Genomic DNA, 25,742 nt, shown 5'->3' with positions numbered 1-25,742 from the left:
GGTCATAGAGCCAGGAAGTGGCACAGGCTGGGTTTCGACTCAAATGTATCTGGTTCCAGAGCCCATGAGTGTAACCACAAGGCAATACTGCCTCTTTATTCTTCATGTAAATAATAAAACACCTGAATTACAGTAGTGGCAACAAATAATGGTTTCTTTTATTCTGATAACAAGAAGCCCAGAGGTTGATGGGTTTCTGGTACTGCTTCAGCTACTTCATCATGCCATCAGGATACAAACTTCTTTCTGTCTTTTCACTCTTGTCATCCTTGCTGGGTCAAATCTGGCTCTCATAGTTGTAAGAAGGTTGCCAGAAATCCAGGTATCAAATCACATTCATGGAAGAAGGTGATGATGATATCAGCTGTGTCTATCCCTGTAATCAGAAAAGCAAACATTTTCCCAGAGGACCCTAGCAGACTTCCATTTATGTCTGTCTTCATGGCCAACCCCTAGCTGCGGGAGGGAGAGTATGAAAAAGTTAGCATTTACCTAGCTAGCCATTATGAAAGAATTGAACAAGGAGAAGGGAGTAGGAATTAGGGTACAGGTCTTGAGTTCATCAATGAACAATGAATGCCACAATGAACCCATTTATTCCCATGACTTAAAATATCACCTACACTGAAGGCTTTTATTTATATACCCTATCCAATCCTTTCCTCTGAGTTCATAAATCCAAGAAATTCTGTGATACGTCCATTGGGTTGTCTTTCAGGTTTCTCAAAATCAATATGTCAAAAAACAAACTTTTGATATTTTTCTCACCATAGCCATTACTCTCCTGTTACTATGTGACACCATTAACTACTCAAGCCAGATATTCTTTCTTTCTTTTCCCCACATCTATTCCATTGATCCACCTTAATGTTTCTACCCCAAATACATCACCAAATCATCCCTTTCTTTCTTCTGTCACTCACTGGTCCAAACCACCACTATCTCTGGCCTGAACTACTGCTCTCACCTTGTCCTGCATCTCTCCACAAGTGTTATTCAAAAAAAATTAACAAAATAAAAACATGCGCACTAACCACACAGAACAGACACCCGTCCACAACTGGTTGTTCAGGTCATCCTGGCACAATTGGGCTGAGAAACAGCCACCCCTCCCTAACCTATTGTCCACTGCAGCTGGGATTATTTCTAAAATGGGAAATCAGATCGTGTCCCTACCTTCACGACCCTTCAGTAATTCCTACTACATTTAAATCCACTTTCCCATGACTTACAAAGGCCTTTTGATCTGTTCCCCTGTCCAGCCTTCCAAACTCATCTTGAACCACACTCCCTAGCCATACAGGCTTCCTCTCATTCCTAAACACTCCCTTACCTGAGCTTGCATGAACTCTGCTCTCTGCCTAGAACATTCTTTGCATGACTCATCCTTCAGTGTTGAGACATACTTTTCATAACAGAGTCTTCTTTGATCACAGAATCTAAGTGGCTTCTCTCTCCTTTTTTTCCTATCACCATACCCAATTTATTTCCTTTATAGAATGTTTCCCAATTATTATTGCGCATTCAATTACTCATTTTTGTGTTTATTATTTATCTTGCCTATTAGATTATATGTTCTCTGGAGCAAGAAGCATGTCTGTTTTATTCACTTGTGTATCCCCTGTGTCTAGCCCACTGTTCGACTGTAATTAATAAAGACTTTTGTTGGATGAATAAATCAGTCCGCCTGAATGTTTAACTACCTTATTGTCAGATTCATCTTTCTATTTAATTTGCCTATGTGGCATTGAAAACCTAGACCTTGAATGAAGAAATTGCTCACTAAATGTTTTGTAAAATGCAGTTTACTAGTCTATCAAATTTGAGGAACAGCAACTGACACTAAAGCTTCTCAATACATAAGGCTTTTAAAACCTTACATCTCACACCCTCATCATACATTGTTCTCATGTATCTATTCATATGCACCAATGGAAAGTATATTATCATCATCCCAGTTTGTCAATTAATACAAGGCAGCCTAGAGGGCTGTAGTCTCCTTGACGACGAGCATGACCTTGGCTCTCCAAAGAGAAGGTACATCTGGTTCACTTCCTGTGCTAGGGTGCCTTGTCCAGCTCTGAGTCACCTTCAGTCACAAGCCAGAACTCTTCCCTGAAGCATCCTTACAGTAGAGGAAAGCAGATGGTGCATGAGTAGAGGAAATCAGTACAAAGGGATAATAAGCACAGACATAAAATTACTTTCTTGCAGTAACCCTGGTATTCATCAAAATTTAATTGGGATCAGAGCAGATTTATCACCATGGAAAGGGGAGTAAAATGGCTAAATTATAGGGCATTTCTAAGAATGAGGAAAGAGTCTATTTTACATAAGGAAAGAAAAGAACTAAAATATGCTTGTATCATAAGGTATCTTTGAGGGAGTAAAACACATTATTAAGAATTTTAAAACATTCCTGAGTGTATTTATTAAGCACCCACAGCGGGTTTGCAGCTATTTTGTGTGAGGAGCTGGGGGAGACATAACGAGAAAAGATAGAACTAACTCACTTCGTTAGGAGACGCTTGGCTTGGAATCCATTACTCAAATTTAACTTACCTTTCTAAATATTATATATATATTTCGTTTTGTACCCAGTAACTATAGTGGCACTTGAAAAAATGTATGTAAAATAATCACTGTTTTAACAAAACATCTCCTTATTATAAATTTGAAACTTTAACAATGATTGAATCTAACTGATGTGCCAGGCAGGGAGTGATTGCATCAGAAGCACGCGGGGGAGTTGTTTGGTTTTCCTTCCTTTTGTTTTTCATATGCCACCTCTCTCCCTCCCCCAAACTTACCCTCACAATTTATGTCTGTAGCTCTTGGGCAGGGCTTAGGCATCTGTATTTGAAAACATCTCCTTGCATTTCTCATACACCACTTTGATGGAGAGTGCTGACCTGTCCATTATGGCAGCAACCTGTTGGCATACAGCTTTTTTTTTTCCTTTCTCTTTTGCCAGATAACAGGGAACAAAGGAAAGGAAGAAGTAGAATAGGTAAAGAGTCATGCTAAGAGAGGGAAAGAGTCAAGCTAAGAGAGGGATAGAGTCAAGCTAAGAGAGGGATAGAATCTGAGAAAACCAAATCCACCAGCATCATAGGGAAGAGCCTAGGAAAGCAAAGTGCCAAGTTGGCTACCAGGAAGGAAACTAGCACCCCCACCCCCACCCCAGGAAAGTCTGCACCCTGGGGTAGATGAATAGGGTGCATTGGAAAGGAACTGCCAGAGGAACTGCCTCTAGAACAACTTCTTCTAGATCTAGAAAATTGGGGAACTTTCGCTATAGACCCCTAAGTCACGGTGGCCACAATGTCTACTAGAATAAAGTGGACCAACAGAACAGTCTTTCTAGATTCTCTCCGGTAACTGTTAACTCAGTCGTTACTGACTTGGGAGCTTATTCACAAATCTAATTTACGTATTTGCTCTACTTCATCCTTTCACGTGTGTATGATCTTGACCTTGCTGATGGATTTCAGATCTGCACATTGCTTTGCCATTGATTTCCAGGTAAGATCTTTAAATTGTCCCTCCTTGGCTACTAACCCTAATTTTAATTTCACTGCCCCTAGCCCTGTGGCCAGCTTAAGGCGAAACTATTCTAATTGAGGTCTGTGTATGAGATTAGATTGAAATAAAGAAATTGAGGAATAATTTTGGTTTATGGCAAGTGTCTAGTTAACTCTGGGCTTTAGTCACTTCAAACGCTGTCCTTCACATCATCTTTTGCAGTCTTTGCTTACTATTAAGTTCAGCACTTTAAGTGAGCTGGGTGCCTCACGAAATCTGAACTTAACATGCTTAGGCTCTGTAATCTGGACCACTCATAAAGGATCAGGATGCCACTGTCCTGAGTAGCCATGCACAACACCCACAGTCCAGAATCTCTGCAAGCATATAAACACTGCTTTTGGAAGCTAAATCTGAAAGAATAAATGATATCACGTGCAAAATAAGATAGTCCAGGATACAAACTTCTATAAAAGCACAAGAAGAAATTCTGAGTCCTCTCTTTCCAGATTATAACATTTTCCTAGAAATGATCCTTTTAGTGTTGTATGTTGCACCAGACGGAATGTAAGGGCTTCTCGTGGTTGTATCATAGGCACTGGGAGTGAAAAGCTTATAACTGATGAAAGTAGGGCTGAGGGCATAACCTGACTGAGCTACCTCCAGTATCTCTTCTGTGTGGCACCTGGTGGGCAAAGCAGGGAGATAAATGTCCAGAGAAAGGCTGAGTGGGCTATATGTGCTAACATTCTAATGTAGTGGTTTCAAAATTGCTTTGATCTCATGCTTCTATCACCAAAAAAATATCTGCACAGATATCGTTAATATATGTGTACAGCTTCATTTGTAAATTATATACCACTCTACTAATACTGTGTATGTAAAAAATATTCAAATAGAATTCATTAAAAGATGACCTAAAATAAAATGAGTAATGCTTAAAATAGTTTACATTAATTTTAAAAACTTACTTGTCAATGATACTGAGAAATATTTGCTTTTACAATAAAATATTGTTAAATATTCAATAAATGGAATGTAATTATTTACTGCTAACTATGGTTGAAAATCTTGATTTATTCTTTTATGATATAGTGAGTCAAAGGTTTTTGTTCTAAGTGTAGTGTATTTAGATTGTTTGTTTTCATGGCTGTTAGAAATCAAAAAACTACCTAACAGAGATACTTGGATCTAATATGAAAGAAGTGCATCATACTAAATCATAATTCATCTCTTTCCACTCCTGAACAAAAGAATCTTATAATTTGGTTCACACATTTTCATCTTCCCTAATATCAATCTGTGTTCTTATAAACAACCCTGTAGGTTTCTTTTATTTTAAACTCAATATTTTTCATTTTCTGAAACTCTAGTTGTGAGACTCTTAAACTGGTTAGGAAAATACATCTCCAACTTTTGTGCCATATCTGTGATACAGGTATCTCTACTTTGATGACAAAATCAAATAACGATGAGAAGATTTCCAAATATCCTTTTTCAAAAATGCTCTTTCCACTGTCCAAATTTTTTTGTGTAAGTAACAACAGTTAATTACTCATTATTAGCTTGTCAGTTTTGCCTTGAAGGTGAATGTGTGTTCATATGTGTTGTGTTTAAGATCTGCCAACACCCATACTACTACTACTAGCCTGAGAAAAATGCAGCACATTTTTAATGCTTGTTGTTTGGGGAAAAAAAACACGTGCAACGCATCTCTATGTTCAAAAATTCAACAATGCTTATGTTTTTGCTACAAAATAATCAGTAAACTGCTTGTCCTATGCGGGATTTTCATGGACATTTCCTATAGTGTGATGACACTTCAACACTTCAGCTAGAAATAAAAAAGTCCTAACTAAAAGAGGCTTGAAACAAAAAATGTATTATTTCACATTAAAAAGAGTCCAGAGATAGCCCATCTCCAGGAAGCATTAAGGACGGAAGTGATTGCCAGCTTACTGCTCTGCCAGCCTCAGCACGTCAGTGAAGTTTTTCATCATGGGCCCAAGATAGCTGGAGAAGTTTCCACTACCACATTCAGACACAGTGATATACAATGACAAGAGGAGCATTTCCTCCCATATTTCTCTGGGTGTTAGCTTGAAAGTGTTGTGGACCCCCAAAAATCCTGTCCTTTAATCCTGATTCAATATTGTAGGGTGGAAACCTTTGATTAGATTGTTTCCATGGAGACTGACCCAGTCAGCTGTGGTTGAGACCTTTTGGTTAGATTATCTCCATGGAGATATGGCACGCCCAATTATGGGCGTGACTTTTTGATTAAATGGAGATATGACCCCACCCCTCCAAGGGAGGTCTTGAGTAGTTTACTAGAGTCCTTTAAAAGGGAAAACATTTTGGAGAAACCTCAGAGGCAAACCCTTGGAAAACAATTGCTTCAGAGCTGACAGAGATGCAGACATTTGGATATGCTTGAAGTGCTGGCAGAGAGAGTAGATGCCTGGACAGAGACGTTTGGAGATGCAGAGCCCAGCAGATGTTACCATGTGCTTCCCATGAGATGCTAAGCAAGACAAAACCCAGAGTTGTGTCCCAGAGGAGCCAAGTGAAGGCTCACAGGTGCTCAGAGAGGAACCTACTAGAAACAGAAGCTGGAAGCAATGGAACTAGGAACAGTGACCAGCAGATGCCAGACACGTGCCTTCCCATGTGACAGACATCAGCCTTTTTTGAGTCAAGGTATCTGTCTCTAGATGCCTTTAGTATGGACATTTTTATGGCCTTAGAACTGTAAACTAGTAACTTTTTAATAAATTCCCTTTATAAAAGCCAACTCATTTCTGATATATTGCATTCTGGTGGCATTAGCAAACTAATATACTCTGTTTATCAGCAGGAAAATCTTTCTCAGAGACTTTCTGACTGGCCCTGGCAACCTCCTCAGAGGCAGTGAGACCCCTGGGATGGGCTTATCCCTACAGCAATCACGATTCACTTCCTCTGGCCTGGGAGAGGGGGTTGCTAACCTTCTCTGAAGTGCAGGGGCTGGTGAACACTGCAAAAGATTAGGGCACTGAAAGAAAACAAGAAAGTGGTTGTTAATAGGCAATAAATGATTTCGGTAACACTCCCAATTGTCAAGATTCAATTGTATTTTAAAGGACTGATTCTGGAAGTGTGGTTCCTCAACTCTAGCTGCAGTGCCTCCAGGGAACTTGTTTGAAATGCAAATTCTCCAGCCGCATTCCAGTCCCACAGCCTCAGCAGATCTAGGGTTGAGGCTGGAGCCCTCCAGCTGATTCTGATGGATATTCAAGTTTGGGAACCTTTTCCTTTCTAAGGTCTTGCCTTTTATGAACTTAAGTATGTTAATGATCTTTGTGTATTTCAAACATCAGTTTCTTTTACTCCAACAGCTTAACTGGGAGTAAGGCTCACAGTTCTATGTGTGGTGCTAGCTCTAACTTTAACCCTGAATGCTCTCGTTACTGAGTCAAAGCAGCTTGCCATCAGTGGTTACCCTTGTGTCACTTGCTCAGAAAACATAATTTTTATTAAAGCTGTTTACTTTTGAGAATACCTTCTCTTGTATATCCTTCTTCAATGGCTTTAAAAAACAGTCGCTTATTACTGAAACAAAAATTAGCAAATGCTGCTGGCAGACTTCTATTAGAAGTATTCTGATTTTCAACCAAATATATAACAAACCTCCCTCAATTCTAGTTTGTTTAAATACCTGTTCCTTCAAACCCTCAACAATATGTTTTTCTAGGAATCTGCCAAAAGTGCTGACAAAAAAAGCAATCTTACTGTATGGCCATATTATTTTCTTTCTATTATGTCAACTATTTTTATTAGAAAGAAAAGTTTATGGCTTTCTGTCTATTGGTTGCAGGTAACCTACCAAATTTAAGCAATGTTACTATTCGTGTCTCACTAAGATTAGTGAAAACATACATCCCCTGATTTTAAACATTACTAAGGAAAATAGAGACATTTGCTTTCTTATTTCTTTTTCTGGATGCCTAGCTTTTAGATATTAGCCTGACACATTTTCTGTCTAGTCTAGTTTTGTTGATCACAATTCCTTCATATTATAATTTGCTAATATGTTAAAGGACAAGATATACTTAGGATAAGGTCTTCTGCATGTCAGTAACTATTCTAGGCAAATACATTGGGTAACATGAAGTTCCTGCCTCATTGAGCAACTAACCTTCCAACTGACTCATCCTACCAAATGAGTAAAATTTGAACTATATAACATACAGTTGCAGAGAAAAATAAAGCAGGTACAGGGAATAGGGAATGGTGGGGGGGGCACTGTTTCATAGGAGGTTTTTGGGAAGGCTTCTTTGATGTACTGATATCAGATATGAGAACTAAAGGAAGCACGGAATCAGTATTCCAGCAGAAGAAACAAGAGCAAAGGGGCAACCTTGGTGAGTCTGGGAGGCTGCTGTGGCCAAAACAGTCAAGTAGTAGGAGTGAGGTTAGAGTGGGTGAGAGGCAAATCACCTAGAGATTCATAAATCACTGTTAGAAATTGACTTTGACTCAATGATACAGGAAGCCACTGGAGTATTTTGAGCAGGGGTGGGTGTGACATGATCATAGTTACATTTTAAAAGACCCATCCCGTCTGCAGTGTTGTGAGGAGTGGGACGAAACTGGAAACAGGGGAACCTCTTGGGAAGCTCTTGTGCTAATCTAGGTCAGAGCTTGTGGCATCTTGGCCCAGCAGGGAAGACGGTGATAAGTGGTTAGATGATGGGTGTATTTCTTTCTTTTTTTGGATGCCTGGGAATTGAACCCAGGTCTCCAGCATGGCAAGCGAGAACCTACCTGCTGAGCCACCATGAAGGCAGAACCAATAGCATTTCCTGACAGATTGGATTTGGGTGTAGGTGATAAAGGAATTTGGTCTAAGCAACTGGAAGAATTGTTTTGCATTTTAATAAATTGAGGGAGATTGCAGCAAGAACAGCTTTGGGATGGCGATAAAATTAGACGCTTACTTTTGACATGTAATATTAGAATCCAAGTGACGATGTCAAGAAAGCAGTCAGATACACTGGTGTGGAATAGGGGAGAGTTCTGGACTGAAGATATAAATGGGAGCCAAAAGCATAATGAAGATTGTTAAAACTAAAGCACTGGATGAAATCGTCAAGAGGATGTTTGTACATACAGGAGAGCAAACGTTGAGGATTGTGTCCTGGGCCAAGCCACCATTCAGAGTTTAAGAAGCAATTGTCAAAGGAGCTATTGGTGAATTAGGAAGAAAATGAAGATGTTTTGGCTTCCAGAAAACCAAGTGGATCATGAGCTTCAAGAAGGATGGCAGGATCGACCCAGAAAAATGCTTTCAAATAACATCTTAGAAATGATGACTTGCAATTGTTGATATGAAGGTAATTGCTGACCATCACAGGAAGAGTTTCGGAGGAATAAATTAAAGTCTGATTAGAATAAGTTCAGGGGAGAATGAGAAGACGTGGCATAGAGGCAGAGAATATATGCAACTTTTCAGAAGTTTTGCTGTAAAATGGGTAGAAGGAAGATAAATTGGAGCCAACGTAGTGTTTTTTTTAATCCAACAAATCGGTAAGCAATTGATGGAAGAGAAAGAAGGAAATAACTGGAGGAGAAAGTCACCAAGTAAGTGAGAGGGGATGGAATCCATCGAACAAAGAAGAAGGGCATTTCATTCATTGTCCCAAAGGAAGGCAGCAAGTCACACATCAGAATTTCAGATGACCAGCCTCTATGGATTTTTTTTAAAAAAATTTTATTGTATAGTATAACATATATACAAAGCAAACAAATAAAAAAGCAATAGTTTTCAAAGCACTCTTCAACAAGTAGTTACAGGACAGATCCCAGAGTTTGTCAGGGCTACCTTATGATCTTCTCATATTTTCCTTTTAGCTGCCAGCCTCTATGGATTTTTAACAAGATACATTCTTTTCACAAGAGGAAATCTATAGAGAGAGACCCATAAGACTGGTGAAAATAATGATAGGTGAAAAGAGGTACAATGTGAGAGACTAGTGCATTCTTTAGCACACTTCCCTGGCCTTTCTGCCCCTACGAATAAACTTCTAGTTGGATAAGTTTTCTTTTTCATATGCTGTGGCCCAGATCATCAAGTCCTTCAACACAATTACTATCTCCCCTCAGGACTCCACCCAGATGCAGCCTCAGAGGGTCCCTTCCCCAGATCCCCTGACCATTTTTTCTCCCCTACCCAGTTCCTTCCCAAGGTAGAAAAGAAAACAGGCAGTGACTGACCCACAATTGCTTGACTTAACCCAGCTTACATTATTTCAGTCTTTACCAGGGAACACATTGCTGTGCATGGAGAGAGTTCCCTGAGCTGGGGCTCTGGTCCCTTGTCTTTCCCTAACTCCCTCTTCTCTGCAATTCTCTGCTACCTTCTTCCTCATACATCATTTTCATAAAATTCTATTTCTCAATCCGGCAGTCCAATTTTTGTCATGAAAACTCATTCTCTCAAAGAAGAGACTATTCAAAGATTAATAAAACATTGTCATCACCCTCAAATTCATTTAGGAGATGGCAGGGTTGGGGGAACACAGAAGTGGACACAGGAATAAAAGTAGAAAAGAGCAAGTATAGGGAAGATTTCTAGTAAATGCAAATATACTCAGTGCTTCCCCAGGTATATGGGCATGGCCTCATGAGCCTCTTTGCTCACTGGCTAGGCTTAGGTTATACTGTGATGCAAACATTCTTCTAGAGATTCCAGTACATAGGCTGAAGCTCCTCACATTTGCAGCCTAGTTTGATGGAAGATTTATTTTTGGTCTACTTCTAAATGGGTTTGAATGAGCAGGCAACTTAGATCATGAAGAAGAACCTAAGAAGATCAAGAGATATCATGAAATAAAGCAGGACTTATGTAAGTAATGAATTCAATAAGTGCTAGGAGTACTGTTTGCTGAAGTCACCAGCATGGAGGGTACAGGAGAGACACAGCGCTGTCCTCATGAAGCTTATAGTCTAGCACGGGAGACCTGCAGTGATCAAATAATCACCAAAGTAAGTATAAGTCGCTGGAGTTGTGCTGGTGGTTGCAGATGAGGCGCCTGCGTCCTGAATGCTTTGTTTCTTTCAAAAAGTATGAACCAAAATAAATATGGTAAATTTTAAATTTTCTTAAAAAATATTTTTTAAAAATTCACAAAAACTGCACATGAAGAGAAGTGTGGAGATCTGAGTGCTTCAGAATAAGGGCAAATTGGTGTCAGGAAGGTCAAGAAAGGCTTTCCTGAGGAAGTAACAACTTTTTTTTTTTTTTTTTTTTTTTTTTACCAGAAATGAGAAAGATAAGTAAGAGTTAATTGAGGAAGGAGAGGAGAAAAGAGTTTTCAGGACAATGGAGAAAGCACACACCAATATCTTTTTAGAAGGAAGGAAGAAAGCATGACGAGGAAAAGGCTCTGAGAGGAGTTCCGTGAGGCTGAGGTGGGGAGAGGCAGAGGGGTATGGCGAATGAAAGAGAAGGACGAGGGATCAGACCATGGAGGGCTTCAGCAGATTTTGCCTTATCCTCAGAGCAGCGGTAAGCATTTCAAGACTCCAGGCAGGTTCTTAAGATGAACCGATGAGACTTCTGAAAAGATTGCACTGGTAAGTGACCCCTGACATTAGTGTTGGGATGAAAGAGGTCACATCCCAACCTCTTGGGTGCAAGAAAGAAGATACAGACATGAGATGAAAATGAATTCACTGGGGTGAATAGTGTCCTTCAAATTTCATGTCCACTTGAAACCTCAGAATGGGACTTTGTTTGGAAATAAGGTCTTTACAGATGTAACTACTTTGGTTAAGAGGAAGTCATACTGGACTAGGGTGGGCCCTAAATCCCAATGCTGTTTCCTTATAAGAAGGCTGTGAGTGACCCACAAACGGGGAAGAAGGCATGTGAAGACAGAGGCAGAGATTAGAGTGATGCAGATACAAGCCAGTGAGTTTCAAAGATTGGCATCTACCATAAGAAGCCAGGAGAGAAGGTCCTGGGACAGATTCACCCTCCTGCCTCCAGAGGAAACTGAACCTGCCTACACATTGATTCAGATTTCTGACCTCCTAAACCGTGAGACAATACATTTATGTTGTTTCTAGCCACTCAGTTTGCAGTCATGTATTATGGTAGCCTTAGGAAATCAAGACAATAAAGAAAGTAGAATGTCCTGCAAGTGAAAGAAAGAGTATTTTGAGGAAGCAGGAGAGATCACCATTTAAGAAAACAAACAAGCAAACAAACAAAACCTCTCAGTTCCTAGGTGACTTCTAGGCAAATAAATATTGCTGCTAAGGAAAAAGTAAAGGCCTTCACAATTTTTTTTTAATTCCATTTTTTCCACTTATTCTTAGTATTTCTTAAGATGCTCATGTGATGTTTAACTTTCCTGATCTTTGTAAAATTATAATGGCAGAAAATAATTTTTCTTATTTCTTCCCCTTGGTCACTTTTCTCAATGGTCAATAAAAGGACCACAGGCTTTGGAAGGAAAGTGTCGTTCAGAGATTAAATTGTTCGTCTAATACTGAGATAAATTCATGTTTATAAACAGTACTAAATCAAAAATATTGATTACCACAAAAATAATATTTGCCAAGTGTTTGCATATTCATGGCCATGGCTTCATGTCACTATAAATTCCAGAGATGTGCTGGTATGGTGAGCATTTTAAAATAACAAAAGTTGAGCCTGTACAATATGAAAACAGTGACAAATAATTGCACTTGACTAGACATGAACTCTCTCTAATAATTGCCTTCCCAGTGTAAAAATTGTTTTAACTATTTTAACAATAATCTTTTCAAAGTGCACAACAACCACTCTCCCTAGGAAAAAATTAAGATCCAAAGTAGGAAGAGAATTTTTTCTCATGTATGAATGAATGAATGAATATCAGCAAATGGTGTGATCTGAGCAATTTGGAATTCAGTGAAAAATTCCAACCTTAAAGAACATTTTTGGATTCTAAATATAACTGGTTAGCTACAAAAATTCCATTTGTTTTCTAATACTCTTCACCTTGAAAGCTTATTTCAATTTTTGGTATTTAACAAGTGTTGAGAAGCCATAAAGTCCCAATATGTATTCTATAACTTTGCACTTGGTGAGCTGAAAACTCATTTTTAGAAAAGGTTTTTCAAGTTGATTTTCGGAAACAACTTAAGTGCCTCACTCAAAACAAACAAACAAACAAAAAACAGCAGGATACTGGTTAAGTATGACACATCGATTAACTACTACATGATCATCAGGGAGCCCAATGTGTGTGTGTGTGTATGTGTGTGTGTGTGTGTGTGTGTGTGTGTGTGTGTGTGTTCATTCATATTCTTAATCTGGGACAAACTTCAAAAAAGGTGATGAAATAAGAACATCTTTCTTTGTTCTATTATTTTTCTAGGGTAAATCTCCAGGTAAAACAGCTTAGGTAAATGGATCTATACTTCTAAAAGATATTTTATTCGTGTAATTTGGTAGTTTTTAATTATTAGTGAGATTGAATTCCTTTACATAATTGTTTGCAATTTGTATTTTTTATTTCTATGAAATTGTTTTCATTTTATTTGCTAAATTTTTAAGGATTTTTTTCTCAAATGCATGAATTATTTAAGTATATTAAAGATATTAGAATTTAGGATGTTTCTTTCATTTTAAATATTTTAATATTCTCTAAGAGGACACAGGAGAAAATTCTTTTTTATTTCAGTATTTTGAAATCGTTTTTTTTTTTCTGAGCAATTCTTGTATTTTTAGCATATAGGAAACTAAATATTGTGTTTCCCTTCCTGTATTAGCAGGCAGAAAGATTAGAGCTGAATTTGAACCATGCCCTTAGCTAATATACTGGAGCTCTTAGTACATGTACGGTGCAGAAATTTTATCTGACTCCATATATATATATATATATATATTAGTTTTACCTGACTTTCTTGTTTGTATTTGTAAAATCAAATTGAATCCTTTTGGAGCATGTCAGTGTATAAATAAATAAGCAAATATTGCCTTGCTCTTCTAATACTGCCAGAATCATTCTTGTGCAAAAGTATTTCTAAGATCAGTCCATATATAGACTACTATAATTCTAATTATGTAGCTAAATTGTATAAACATTTTAATGACTTTTATAATTTTACCTAATTTATTTCCCAGAGGTCATGCTAATTTATTAAAGCCCTCAAGGAGTAGTAAAGGGTTCAGTTTTTTACATGCTAACCGTAAAAGCACATTTTAATTTTTAATATACCTGTTTGTGTCATAGAAATGTGCAGAAAAATTTTTACTTCACTTTACATAGATTTTTTACATGGGTAGAAAGGAGGAAAGGAGGATGCTTGTTTGTAACACACCCTCTTGCTCCGATTTGCACAGAAATTGGTTAAAGAGGTTTCCTTTATATTTAAATATTTTTGAAACATTTTTAAGGAATCTAACTCACAAATAGCATCTTTCTAGAATAGGGAAACAGAAGTCACGCTTTTTAAAAACCTGAACGTAACTTTTTATGAGTGTTCATTAATGAGTATAATTCCTTTTCTACCCACCCAGCACCATGGGTACCCTACAGTAAGAAGTTATTTTCATTTATGCACTGCTGTATATTCAGATGTACTTCTCTCTGCTGTTCTTGCATAGAAATTATTTTCAGATGAGTCATTCAAATTTACGGCCCTCCAAATAGATTTCCATGAGACATTCTCCCTCAAAGAAATTGCCTCCATTAAAAATTTTTCAGTTGTTAATCATTGAGAGTAGAAAAAAATGAGATCAATGGCATAATTCCCATTGATCCTGTCTAGTTTATCACTTGATTTAGTGTGAGAATATGTTGCTCCTAGAATTGTGTCATACACCAGTTGGCAATAAAGAAATGCTGCCTGACTACTTTCTGGCGATAACATGAATTTTACATTACAGTGTTTGTACCAGAGATTGTAATATGAGTTTCTGTCACCTTAAAACTTAAAATTAATTTAGTTTTAATAAAAAATCCAGCTCATAAAAGGAGAAAGTCATCAACACTATCTTAAAACTTCCCCTGCATTCATGTTTTAAAATCATATTTGCTTATGAAATAATCCTCGAGTCAAATATTTTATAACAAGCATTCTTTTTTAGTCTAGATTCTGATCATTTGGCAGTGATCAGCAGACATTTCTGACTAGTTGTAAAAGTTTGTCAAAGCACCAATCTAACCCTTGAAAAGAATGTAAACGATAAGAGAGAAAGTTTTATTTACTTGTTTAAAATAAAGGGTCTCTGATTTGTATCAAAGGAAATTCATGTAGAAAGAGATTTGGAAAACAATTATAATTCGTTTTACAAAGCTAAATATCTATTTCAAATTTTATAATAGAGAAAGTAAGTTATGACCTTTTAGCTTCAAGAATAATGGGATTGGGTTTACAACTGAGAGCAATCTTCCCCTGTGCTTTGGAAGCCATTGTTTTTTAATGACCCAATAAAGATTGGTTTAAAAGCTATTTATTTAGCCCATAAAGTGTCATTTGATAATTAAATACAATTAATTTTCAAATAGCTTCAACATAATGCTTAACTGAAAATACAATGAAATTCTGAAAAATGAATTGAACAGTTGAACACCTGAGTTTAGGATCACAAAACATTATATTATCAAGAGATATCTATGTATATTTTTTCCTAAATTAGAACTTTATAATATGTGGATACAGTAAAGGTAAAAAAAAAAAACAAATCTTCTAGCGTATCTTAAGAATTATTTATCATGCTATTAAACCTGTTAGCCACAGTACTAAGATAAATCACAAATTACTACATATTTTGTTTGTTTGTTTGTTTTTTTGGTGAACTCAGTATACATGATGCACTATGGAAAAAAATTATAAGAATTAATAAATTATTTGAGATTGTGGTTTGAGTGGATGAAATTTTCCTTTCACTCAGTTCAATTTCCATGTACATCATTTGATTCCATTTGCCTGAGTGTGAAGTTTTCTGTTTCTCTAATATTCATCTTATTAAACTCTTTCTAGTTGCAAGAAACAGATACCTTGATTATCTCCATTAAGACAGTTTACCCTAGAGCTCTAAGAGAACAGCTGGACCTTCCAGAGAACCAGAATATATACCAAGTATAGTGGAAGCCTCAATAATGAGACTGCATGTCTGCTGATTTGCTGCAACTCTTAATTATGATCTCCTCAGAAGTGGGCATCAGATAGGTGACTGACTGAGCTAGTCTCCACACTGCCGCTGCTGTCCTAACACCCTTTCCCTGAATGTCTGGATTTCAAATTCCCTGTGAAAGCGGATATGATTTACTCTATCACCAGGAAATATGGAATATGCTTCCTTGGCACAGCTCTAGCCAGATCACCCCATGACAGACCAAGATCCCATCCCTGGTCCCCTGAGCTATGTCCAAGAGAGCAGAAAATGACTGTACAGGGGCATGATGACATATGCACAGGTCACCATATTAGGTGGGAGTATCTGGCCATCACATTGTCTTAAAGGTATAACAAAAATATTCATAGGAAGGATATGTGATGGATTTGGTTTGACTGAAAATAGAGATTTGGGGGTTATTTTTAAGGCACACTTCATACTGTATATTCCTTGACATGAGAGACAGAGTTGCTTTCATCCACCTCAACAAGATAGTCAAAGTGTTCCAGAAAGAGGTGAGTTGAGTAGAATTCTCATGCAATTCCATTTAGTGCACCAACTTTGAGCACAGGAACCTGCCAGACACTTGCAAAGTACTGGAGATTAAAAAATGACTGCCCCTCGAAGTGCTCACAGTTAAGAAGAGTACTGAATAGATGGAGCTTGTTTTAGAGATGAGGGACTTCATCTAAGAAATGAAGAAGCATCAAAGAGAACAAGGACTTGACTAGGACTCTCCTGCACCGTACATATCTCCTTTATCCCACATGAAGAACTAGATTGCTTACATGCCTATTTCTCCTACTAGTCTGTGACCTCCATGACTAACCTCTTCAGAACCGGGGCTCTCTTATTCATCATTCAATTTCTAACACCTCACATGAAGCATGGCACACTGTAGACGCTGAATATGTGTTGTTGTTTTTTAATGCAATCAGTGAATGAATGAATGGAATAAATTCCTAGGAAAAGAACAACTTAAAACCTTATTAATATCCAGAAAATGGAGTGATTGAATTTGGGGCATGGGTGGCGGGAGAGTTGGGAGAAATAGTCATAGGAGAAAAAAGCATTTGCAATATATCTTGAAGAATGGGTAGGATTTCAATAAGTGGCAATGTTATGGAGGGAAAAAAAACATGTGTAAAGACACTTCCCAAACTAGCAGGTTTGTTTGGAGAGCAGGAAGCTGTTTGCCTTGATTGGAGTACAAAGGAATAATGACTTCAGGAAATTGTATCTTGTTGAGTGCCTCCAATCCAAGGATGAGAAATTGAACCCTTGGTGGTAGGCATTGAGTCAAGACTTCTTGGGGTGTGAGAATTCGTTTGACTGTGTCTGTGGCAGCTTTGCCTGTGCACTTCTCCCCACCTTACTCTCTCCCCCTCCAATCCTGTCCCGTTCTTTTTTCTTCTCATTTCCCCTGCATTCATGCTCAAGTCTGTCTCTTTTTTTATATCCCTATACATTTACGCTCAACTATACTTCTTAGTAATTAATATCTCTATAGTGCTTTGAAAACTTATTTTATCTCTGTGGTGTCCTCTTGATTCCCAGGCAGTTCCCTTCCCCTATCCTCCCCCCCCCCCCCCGCCCCATTCCATTATGCCTCAAAAAGGTCACAGCCTCATTTTCACAATCAATATGCTCTTTCTACAAACAGAAAATTCCCTGAAAACCTAACCGGAATTGAATGGAGAGGTAATGAAAAGCATATTAAATTCCTTTTAAATCCCCTAGCTGATTTCTGTAAGGCCCAAAGCACTGCTTGTATTACAATATAAAACATTTTGTGAAAAGATAGAAGGTTTTTCTTGGCAGCCACTCATATTTTGCAGTTATAGACACTGTAAGTTATAGAGTTGATTTGATTTCTCTTCTTCCCCCTAGAAGGAGAGGGTTTGCAGATCATTTTCTGTTGACATTGTCCAGAATTCTGTGGCCCCCTTTTACACAAAGTGGATTTTACAACCATAATTCAAACCTGTGACATCTGAGACAGAATCCCACAATATGTTCTCTTTGGAAGTATGATTGACAAGCACTCAAAACTTTTAAAAGAAACACACTTTGTGATAAAAGTGGATGTCTCCATCTATTTCATAGGATAGTGACCCTAAATTTCCCATCTCAATAGCACAGTTCTAGTAGTATGAAAGGGGGGTCTAATCTTTTAAACTATGGAAGAATACGATCTGGCCCTCATATATTTTTTGTTTGTGTTAATAACAAACCACACAAATAGACCCCTTTGAGAGCAAAAACAATGCAGGTTCTCCAGGGCACTTTACTAATAGAATGCAAGCCATTTTATTACATGTCTGGACTGTATTAAAGTTGAGTCTTCACGTATCCACAGACAAATCTTCAAGTTCATCTAGGTGATGACTCATGAGAAAAGGAAAACATTAAGTAGTGACATGGATTAACCATACAATTAAAACACTGGCAATTACTCAGCATTATGAACAGCATTCATTTTGGTGGACTTGGACATAATGAATCTATCAACAGGAATTGTTTGAGAATTTAATATATTCCTAGAAGCAGAGTAACATCAGAGTAGATACAAAATAAATATGAGCTATGCTGGAGTGCAGTTCTATCAGCGATGCTGTCTGACCTTGGCATTTCATTTACCCTCTCTGAACCCCATTTTCCTTCTTTATAAAAATGTTGATAATGAGAATTACCTCAGAGAATTGCTTTGAGGGTTGAAATAGGTATACTATATGAAACATCATTTTATGCTGTGCTATACAAAGAGCAGTCATTTTTAAAGCTTCATGGTATTGTGGTTTGCATATTAGATAAAGGCTATATATATATTGACCTGGGTTATTTGACTTCAAAAACACGTCACTCTGTGTTTTCATTGCCTCTGCTTTTACCTGATAATTTTCCTTTCTTTTTGGTCCAGATATTAGCGCTTGAGAGAGGACAGCAGATGCTATCCCTAGCTCACAGATATTATCAGCTGGAGAACAAAGCCAGTTCCATTCTTTTTGCCATTAATTCTTGTTTAACTATGAATCCAGAAATTGAAAGCCTTAATTTCAAAGAGGCTTCTTTTATGTGATTGCTGAGGACATTGTAATCCCCATCCCAGAGGTGTTCTCTGGTGCACTCGTGAGGTATAGAAGGCATCTATCTATCTATCTATCTATCTATCCATCGGATAGATAGACAGACAGACAGACAGACAGACAGACAGAGAGAGAGAGAGAGAGAGAGAGAGAGAGAGAGAGAGAGAGAGAGAGATAGACAGATAGATAGATAGATAGATAGATAGATAGTAGATAGATAGATAAGACATCGGGATCTGGAGACCAGAACCTGCATCAGAATGAGTTCTCACCTGAGCTCAGTCTTACATACCTGAATGATCTAGGTAAACAAAAAAACATTTAGTCTCGCTGAGCCTCCATTGTATCTGTAACATGAAAGGGTAGGATTGGAATAAGGGTTTGCAGGTTGATCCCTGAAGTTCTGGGGTTCTGTATAATGTCTCCAAGTTTACCCCAGGAAAGGTGGGAGAGAGGCAGAGGTAAATAACAGCTCTCTTCTATTTCTTTGGTCTACTGAGTTCAAATAGATTTTTTTCTTCTCGATGCTCAAACAAAAAGTCATAGGGTCATCCTAGAATTCCACTTTTCTCCCACATTCTACATACAGTCCATTAGGAAATTCTGCTAGCTGTGTCTTTAGAATATATCCTTAATCTTCCTGCTTGTCGCCATCTCCTCAGTTAGGAGATGATCAACACATAAGCACCCCTGAACAGGATCCTTGCAGCAGCCTCTTATTGATTTTCCTGCTTCTCGCCTTTGTCCCCAGGTCAGTCTGTACTCAGTACAACAGCTAGAGAGATCCTTTTAAATGTACCACTCTTCCTTCTGCTTCTCTGCTCCAGTGGCCTCCCATCTTACTGAAATTAAACTCAAGTCATTACAACTGCATGCATTTCCCTGCATGAGCTGGATCCTGCTTCCTCTCTTCTCATCTCCTGCCAGGCTCTCCCCTCTCGCGTGGCTCTCTTCCTGGTTTCGTTCCTGCTCTTGGAACAATCTGGACATGCCACTAACTCGGAGTCACTGTTCCTGTACTTGCCATGCCTTGAACACTCTTCATCCAGATATCTTCATGATCGTTCCCACTTCATGCAAGTCTCTGCCCCAGTATCACATTCTTACTCAGGCCTTCTCTGCTAAGTCCACATAAATGGTTAAGACCCCGGAAGTCACCCTGATTTATTTTTCTCCATAGTATGTATAACCATCTATCATATATATATTTGCCTATATATTTGCTTATTGTCAGTCTTCACCCCACTCAACTGAAAGCTTGTGGAAGAAGGGATTTTTTTATTGGCTGGAATATTCCCTTTACCCATAGCAGTGCCTAGTTCATAGCAGGTGCTTCATAAATTTTGTTGAATGATCAAATTATATAATTAATGAAAGAGAAAGGAAGGAAAGGAGGAGGATGAGAGAGTAGAGGGGAGGACGAAAGAAAGAAGGAGGCTTTAAAACACTTTGACTATCGCTGGACTAGCTCTATCTAAAGCCAAACCAATTCTGTGATTCTATGACCTTATGAGAAAAACAAGCAAACTACAAACACCCAAAGGCACTTTTATTGCCTTTGCAGATTGCTCTAGGGAGCGAGCAAGGGCAATGCACACTCAGGACTGTACAAAACTGCCTGAGCAGTGTTGCTACTGGGGGAAGGGCAGAGGCAGGACTTGGGTGACTCTGTGACCTGCTCCTCTTTCTCTCAGTGCCTCTGTGACATTTTTGGAGGGATTAAATACAGCAACTTTAAAACCATTTGTACAAGATCCATTTGACAATGGTTTGAAACTATAAAAGCCCAGGGTCCATTTGGAGCCATGATTTTGTAACAGTAGATTTCTTTTTTTTTTTTTTAATATAAGGGAAAGAGTACTGAAAAGTGACATGAAACACACCAGCAGAATCATATCAGATGAATTCAACTTAGTGGTGCGCAGTTTGTAAACTGACAATGGCTGTTATTAAGAGACTTGTACTCCTAAAGGGCTCAAGATGTATGAAAACATTAACTATTTATTATTCTGAGCAATTTCTCAGCCTTAGAATTTGGTAGAGGATATAAATTTTGCCTAATAACCTTGGGAATATCTTCAAGCAGATCCCTACCTCCAATAAGCTCCTCATGCACATTTTTTTTTACATTAAGCTTTATTTCTATCCTTGTTCAATCAATTACAAAACATTAATTGAGACCTACCATAGTAGCTCAACAAATTCTGTTATGTATGTTGGGTGACTCAAAGAAATTAGATGAGGAGGCTAGTTAACAGATACACTATCACATAGGGAAAAAAAAAGCAATATAAGACCACGGTACAGATCCATTTCCAAGAATCTATTCTCACTGTAGTCTGGGAAAAAGTCCAGGGATTTGCTCTTTAAAAAGTCTCAGGTAATTCTAATATATAACCTAGGTTTTGAAGATCTTTGAATTATAGGGCAAGTAAAGGCAAAATCTTGACAAGATAAGGAAATGCAGGCTATCAGCAAGTTGTCACAGGGCCAAGTCTTGGAGAACATCTGTGAGATAAACTCACCAAGGCATACTGGACTCCAGACCCCCTGACCAGCTCTTCCAGATTCAATTTAACATTTTCTTTTAACCTTTTCTCAGTAATTATCTGGGTGGGTGACTAAATGGCTATCAACCATTAACTGTATCAGTCAAATTAATATCCAATCAGTCATAGTTAATTTATTTACTAATTTATACCATGCCTTGTGACACAAGAATGTGAAACAATGGAAAAACGAAAGCACATGAAATGTACTGATGAAATATGAATCCGAATACAAAATCAAGATCAAGGAACTGAAAGAATGAAGGACAACAACAAGAGGAGAAATAAAACACAGGTGACAATTAAGACCATTAGCTTCACCCTCAAATTTTCCTCTTAGCTCTATGGCAAACAAAGCAAAATAGGAAAGCGCTTCAACCACGTATCATGCTTTTGAGAGAAAGAGAGAAAATTTAACAGTAAACGAGCAGACATACTGCTTTGCTATATTTTATTAAGCGAAGCTTCCACTGAATTCTAAAACAATGAAGGAGCTTTCTGGGGGTGGTGGTGAAATTTTTATATATATTTTTTGGTTTTGGTTTTGGTTTGTATCTCTTCCACCGTATATGTTTATTCATTTACTAATAAACGTATGGATTCACATTTCATAACAGTTCACTCATTTAAAAAGTTTAATTCAGTGGTTTTGAGAATATTCATAGATATATAACCATCACCACAATCAATTTTAGAACATTTTCAGCACCCCACAAAGAAACTCCATACCCATTAGCAGTCACTCTCCATTTTCCTCCCCAAACACCTCCCACTCCAGCCTTAGGCAACCCATAGTCTACTCTGTATCTATGAATTAGATACACTACATGTGAATGGACTCATACGCTATGCAATTCTTTGCAACGGCTTCTGTCACATGGTTGTTTCAAAGGTCCATCCATGTTGTAGCATGTTTCAGTACTCACTTGGCTTTTATTACCGAACAATATTCATTGTATGGATGCAACCCCTTTTCTCTCTATTCAGATGGGCATTTGGGTTATTTCCACTTTGGAGCTATTTTGAATGATGCTGTGATGAACATTCATGTGTAAGTTTTTGTGTGGACATATGCTTTCGTTTCTCTTGGGTATAAACTAAGAAGTTGAGTTGGTAGGTCCTATGGTAAATTGCTGTTTAAACTTTTGAGAAACTGCTTTTCTCAAAACAACTGCCCCATTTAACATTCACACCAACAGTGTATGAGGGTTTCAATTTCTCTACATCCTTAGCAACATTTGATATTATCTGTCTTTATAGTAGCCATCCTAGTGGGTGTAAAGTGGTATCTCATTATGATTTTGATCTGCCTTTCCTGGATCGCTGAAGAGGTTGTGCATCTTTTCATGTGCTTATAGGCCATTTGTATATCTTCCAAAGAGAAATGTCTGTTGCCCATTTTTAGTTGCATTATTTGTCTGTTTGCAATCAAGTTATAAGAGGTCTTTATATAGTCTAAATACAAGTTCCTTATCAGTTATAGAACTTGAAAAACTCTCCCCCCATTCTGTGGATTGTCTTTTTACTTTCTTAATTGTTTCCTTTGAAGAACAAAGTTTTAATTTTGAAGAGGTAAATTTTATCTATTTATTTATTTTGTTGTTTATTCTTTTGGTGTTGTATCTAAGAAACATTGCCTAAACCGTGATTGCAGAGAAAGATGCCTCTGTTTTCTACTAAGAATTGGATATAGTTTTAAACCTTATTTTTAGGTCTTTGATCCATTTTGTGTTGATATTTGTATATGGTATGAGGTCAGATATAGCTTCTTTCTTTTGTACATAGATCACCAATTGTCCCAGCTGAATTTGTTGAAAAGATTATTCTTTCCCTGTTAAATGGTATTGGAGGCCTTATCAAAAATCAATTAGGCATAATGTGAGGCCTTATTTCTGGGCTCTCAATTCTATTTCATTGATCTATATATCTATCCTTATGCTTGTCCACTGTAACTTGAATACTGTAGCTGGCAGTACATTTTGAAATCAGGAAGTGTGAGTCCTAAACTTTGTTCTCCTTAGATCACTTTTGCTATTCTGGGTCTTTGAATTTCCATATGAATTTTAAGATCAGCTTTCCAATTTCTGCAACGAAGCTGAGATTTTGATAGGGATTGCTTTGAATCTTTGACTCTTTGCCATATTAACAATATTATCTTTCGATCCATGAATATGGGATATTTTTATTTATTTAGGTCATCATTAATTTATTTCAACAACGTTTTATAGTTTGCAGCACAAAAACTGTCCACTTTGTTAAATTTTTGAGGAAACCCTTTTTTTAATGGAGCTTCAAATAGAGTTCCTTTTCACATATGGTGGACCACATCTTTATACCTTCACAGAGTAAATACATGAGTAGGTCCACAAGGCTGTTTCTTATTGTGTCCCTTGATCTGCATTTGTGTAGCAAGATCCTGATAGAATATCAGGGTGGGTGAGATAGCAAGAGGAGTTATAAGAGAAAACAGGCTGAGCTGGCATTACCCTGGGGACCACTGTGTAGGGAAGGATGGGTAGAGGGAGAGGGTAGCAGAGAAGTGAAGTTGGAGTTATTCCAATGTCCAATCTGGGCACAATTGCACAAGGCTCAACTAAAATTTCTCAAGAAATTTTGCTAAGTTTAACTAGTGTGGGAAAAATGCATTGTCACAATGCATCATTTTATTAGCATGTGACTAGATGGCCCACTTTATAACATCTGTTGTTATTGTTATTGTTTATTATTTACTGTTAATTCAGAGGGCTTCCATGTATTGCAGGCTTATTCCTTTTAGGGTGGAAAGCAAGAATAAATGATGACACGTTGACAATCTGTTCCTCCCCCAGATTGGCAGATCTTATCAAATTAAAATGCATTTGGACAGCTAAAATAAATTCAAATGAGCTTCAAGCAAAAGGAGAAAAAACTGATTTTCTCAGTGGAGTAGGGACTGCCAAGTTGCCTGGTAGTCAAGACAGAGAGGGCTGGGGCAGGCACACAAACTGATGCCAGAGGCTTCCTGCAGCTCCCCACATTCAGGCCACAGGGCTCCATGCTTTTCCCAGAGCCCTGAGGCCTGGGCCCTCTACCACAGTGTGCCCCCAGGCGGCTGTCTTATTTCAGAGCTTGGTGTTGAAGGATTAGCTTGGTCTAACCATAAAGGGGAAATGTACTGCAGAGTGCCACCCTTCCCCACTCATCAGCTGCTTTTAAGGAAGCCTAGTGTTAGCAGCAGGTAATCTGGAGCTAGACAGCTTTGGTTCGGTTCCAGCTCTGCCCCTAGTGTTGTGAGAATGCATAGGTGTGTGCAAATCTGTGTACCAACAGGTGACATCTCAGGGATGCTGTCCTATGCTTCCTTTCTAGCCTCAGTTTCCTCAGCCTGAAATGGGGATAAGCATTGCTTCCTTTGGAGAATTGTATTGAGAATTAAAGGAAATGATCCAGGTCAAGTATCGGCACAGTGCTTGGCATGCAGTAAATATTCCATACATGTTAGCTTTCTTTTTTTTTAAAGATTTGGTTCCTACTTTTAAAATATGCATTTTTAAACATTTAAATGTTTAAAATCAGTATTGTAAACTCCAGCAGTAAAATGTACATTTGCATTCTAGTTTGAATTTGGAGAGACAGTTGTGTGTTCATGAATAATGACTACAATTGCTGTTTTATCTTGCTTAATAACAAAAAAATGGCATAGTGAATAGCTGGAAATTAGAAAGTTAAGATGTTTTTCACATTTTCTGTTTGTTACTTCACTTGCACAAAGAGAAATTACCAGTCCCTAAGTATGTATTATATATTTTGCAGACTTATTTTAAAAATCTATTGTACAAGTCCTCATTAAACCTTTTAGTATCACCATTAATTACAGTACATTATTATCTTGTTTGTTGTTATTGTGATGTTATTTTTAAGAAGCAATATATACGTTTCCATGCGTGCATCAGGGAATTTAAGTCCTACATAGTGAACATGAGAATGTGTTACCAACATGTTGCATAATCAAATTTAATTCATTTCAGTTTAACTTTCATCTTTTTTACTGTTCTTTTATGTAGCCACATTCATAATGTAGCTTCTAGGCTAAACATTAGACAGAAATAGGATACGTGAGTGAAACGATAATGGGCTCGCTTTTTCAGGGGAAGGGAGATTAGAATTGCATTAAATTACAAATTAATGGAAAAACAAAGCAAAAGATAATAGGATGACAACTTTATGCTGCTGTAAAGTATAGATTACAGAACATTGTTTTGCTGTTTATCAGATGAATATCCAATTTCCTTTGAAAACTTGCCTTTAATTATATTAAAATAAAATAATATAAGGAAACTTGCTTGCCTTTAATTATATTAAAATATAATACAATCAAAATATCCCCTTCTAATATATTAAAGTGCTCTAGTTTTAATGTGGCTATTGAAAACGAAAGGCATTGAA

At 37.7% G+C, this 25,742-nt stretch overlaps 1 protein-coding gene and 1 long non-coding RNA gene across 3 annotated transcripts in view; one reads left to right on the top strand and one right to left on the bottom strand.

The window, feature by feature from the left end:
- Window positions 1–25,742, top strand: part of DLGAP2 (DLG associated protein 2) — a 1,049,558-nt gene that overhangs the window by 839,775 nt on the left and 184,041 nt on the right. The gene's annotated exons all lie outside the window — the stretch shown is intronic.
- The window catches only part of LOC143677253 (uncharacterized), a 96,288-nt gene continuing 70,675 nt past the window's right edge, over window positions 130–25,742 (bottom strand). For both annotated transcript variants that reach the window (XR_013172479.1, XR_013172478.1), the window contains one exon: window positions 130–376. This is a non-coding gene — a long non-coding RNA (uncharacterized LOC143677253). The remainder of the gene's footprint in view (window positions 377–25,742) is intronic.

The sequence above is a fragment of the Tamandua tetradactyla genome, chromosome 3 (assembly GCF_023851605.1).
Source record: "Tamandua tetradactyla isolate mTamTet1 chromosome 3, mTamTet1.pri, whole genome shotgun sequence".
Taxonomy (NCBI): domain Eukaryota; kingdom Metazoa; phylum Chordata; class Mammalia; order Pilosa; family Myrmecophagidae; genus Tamandua; species Tamandua tetradactyla.
This window is presented reverse-complemented; position numbering and strand designations above follow the sequence as displayed.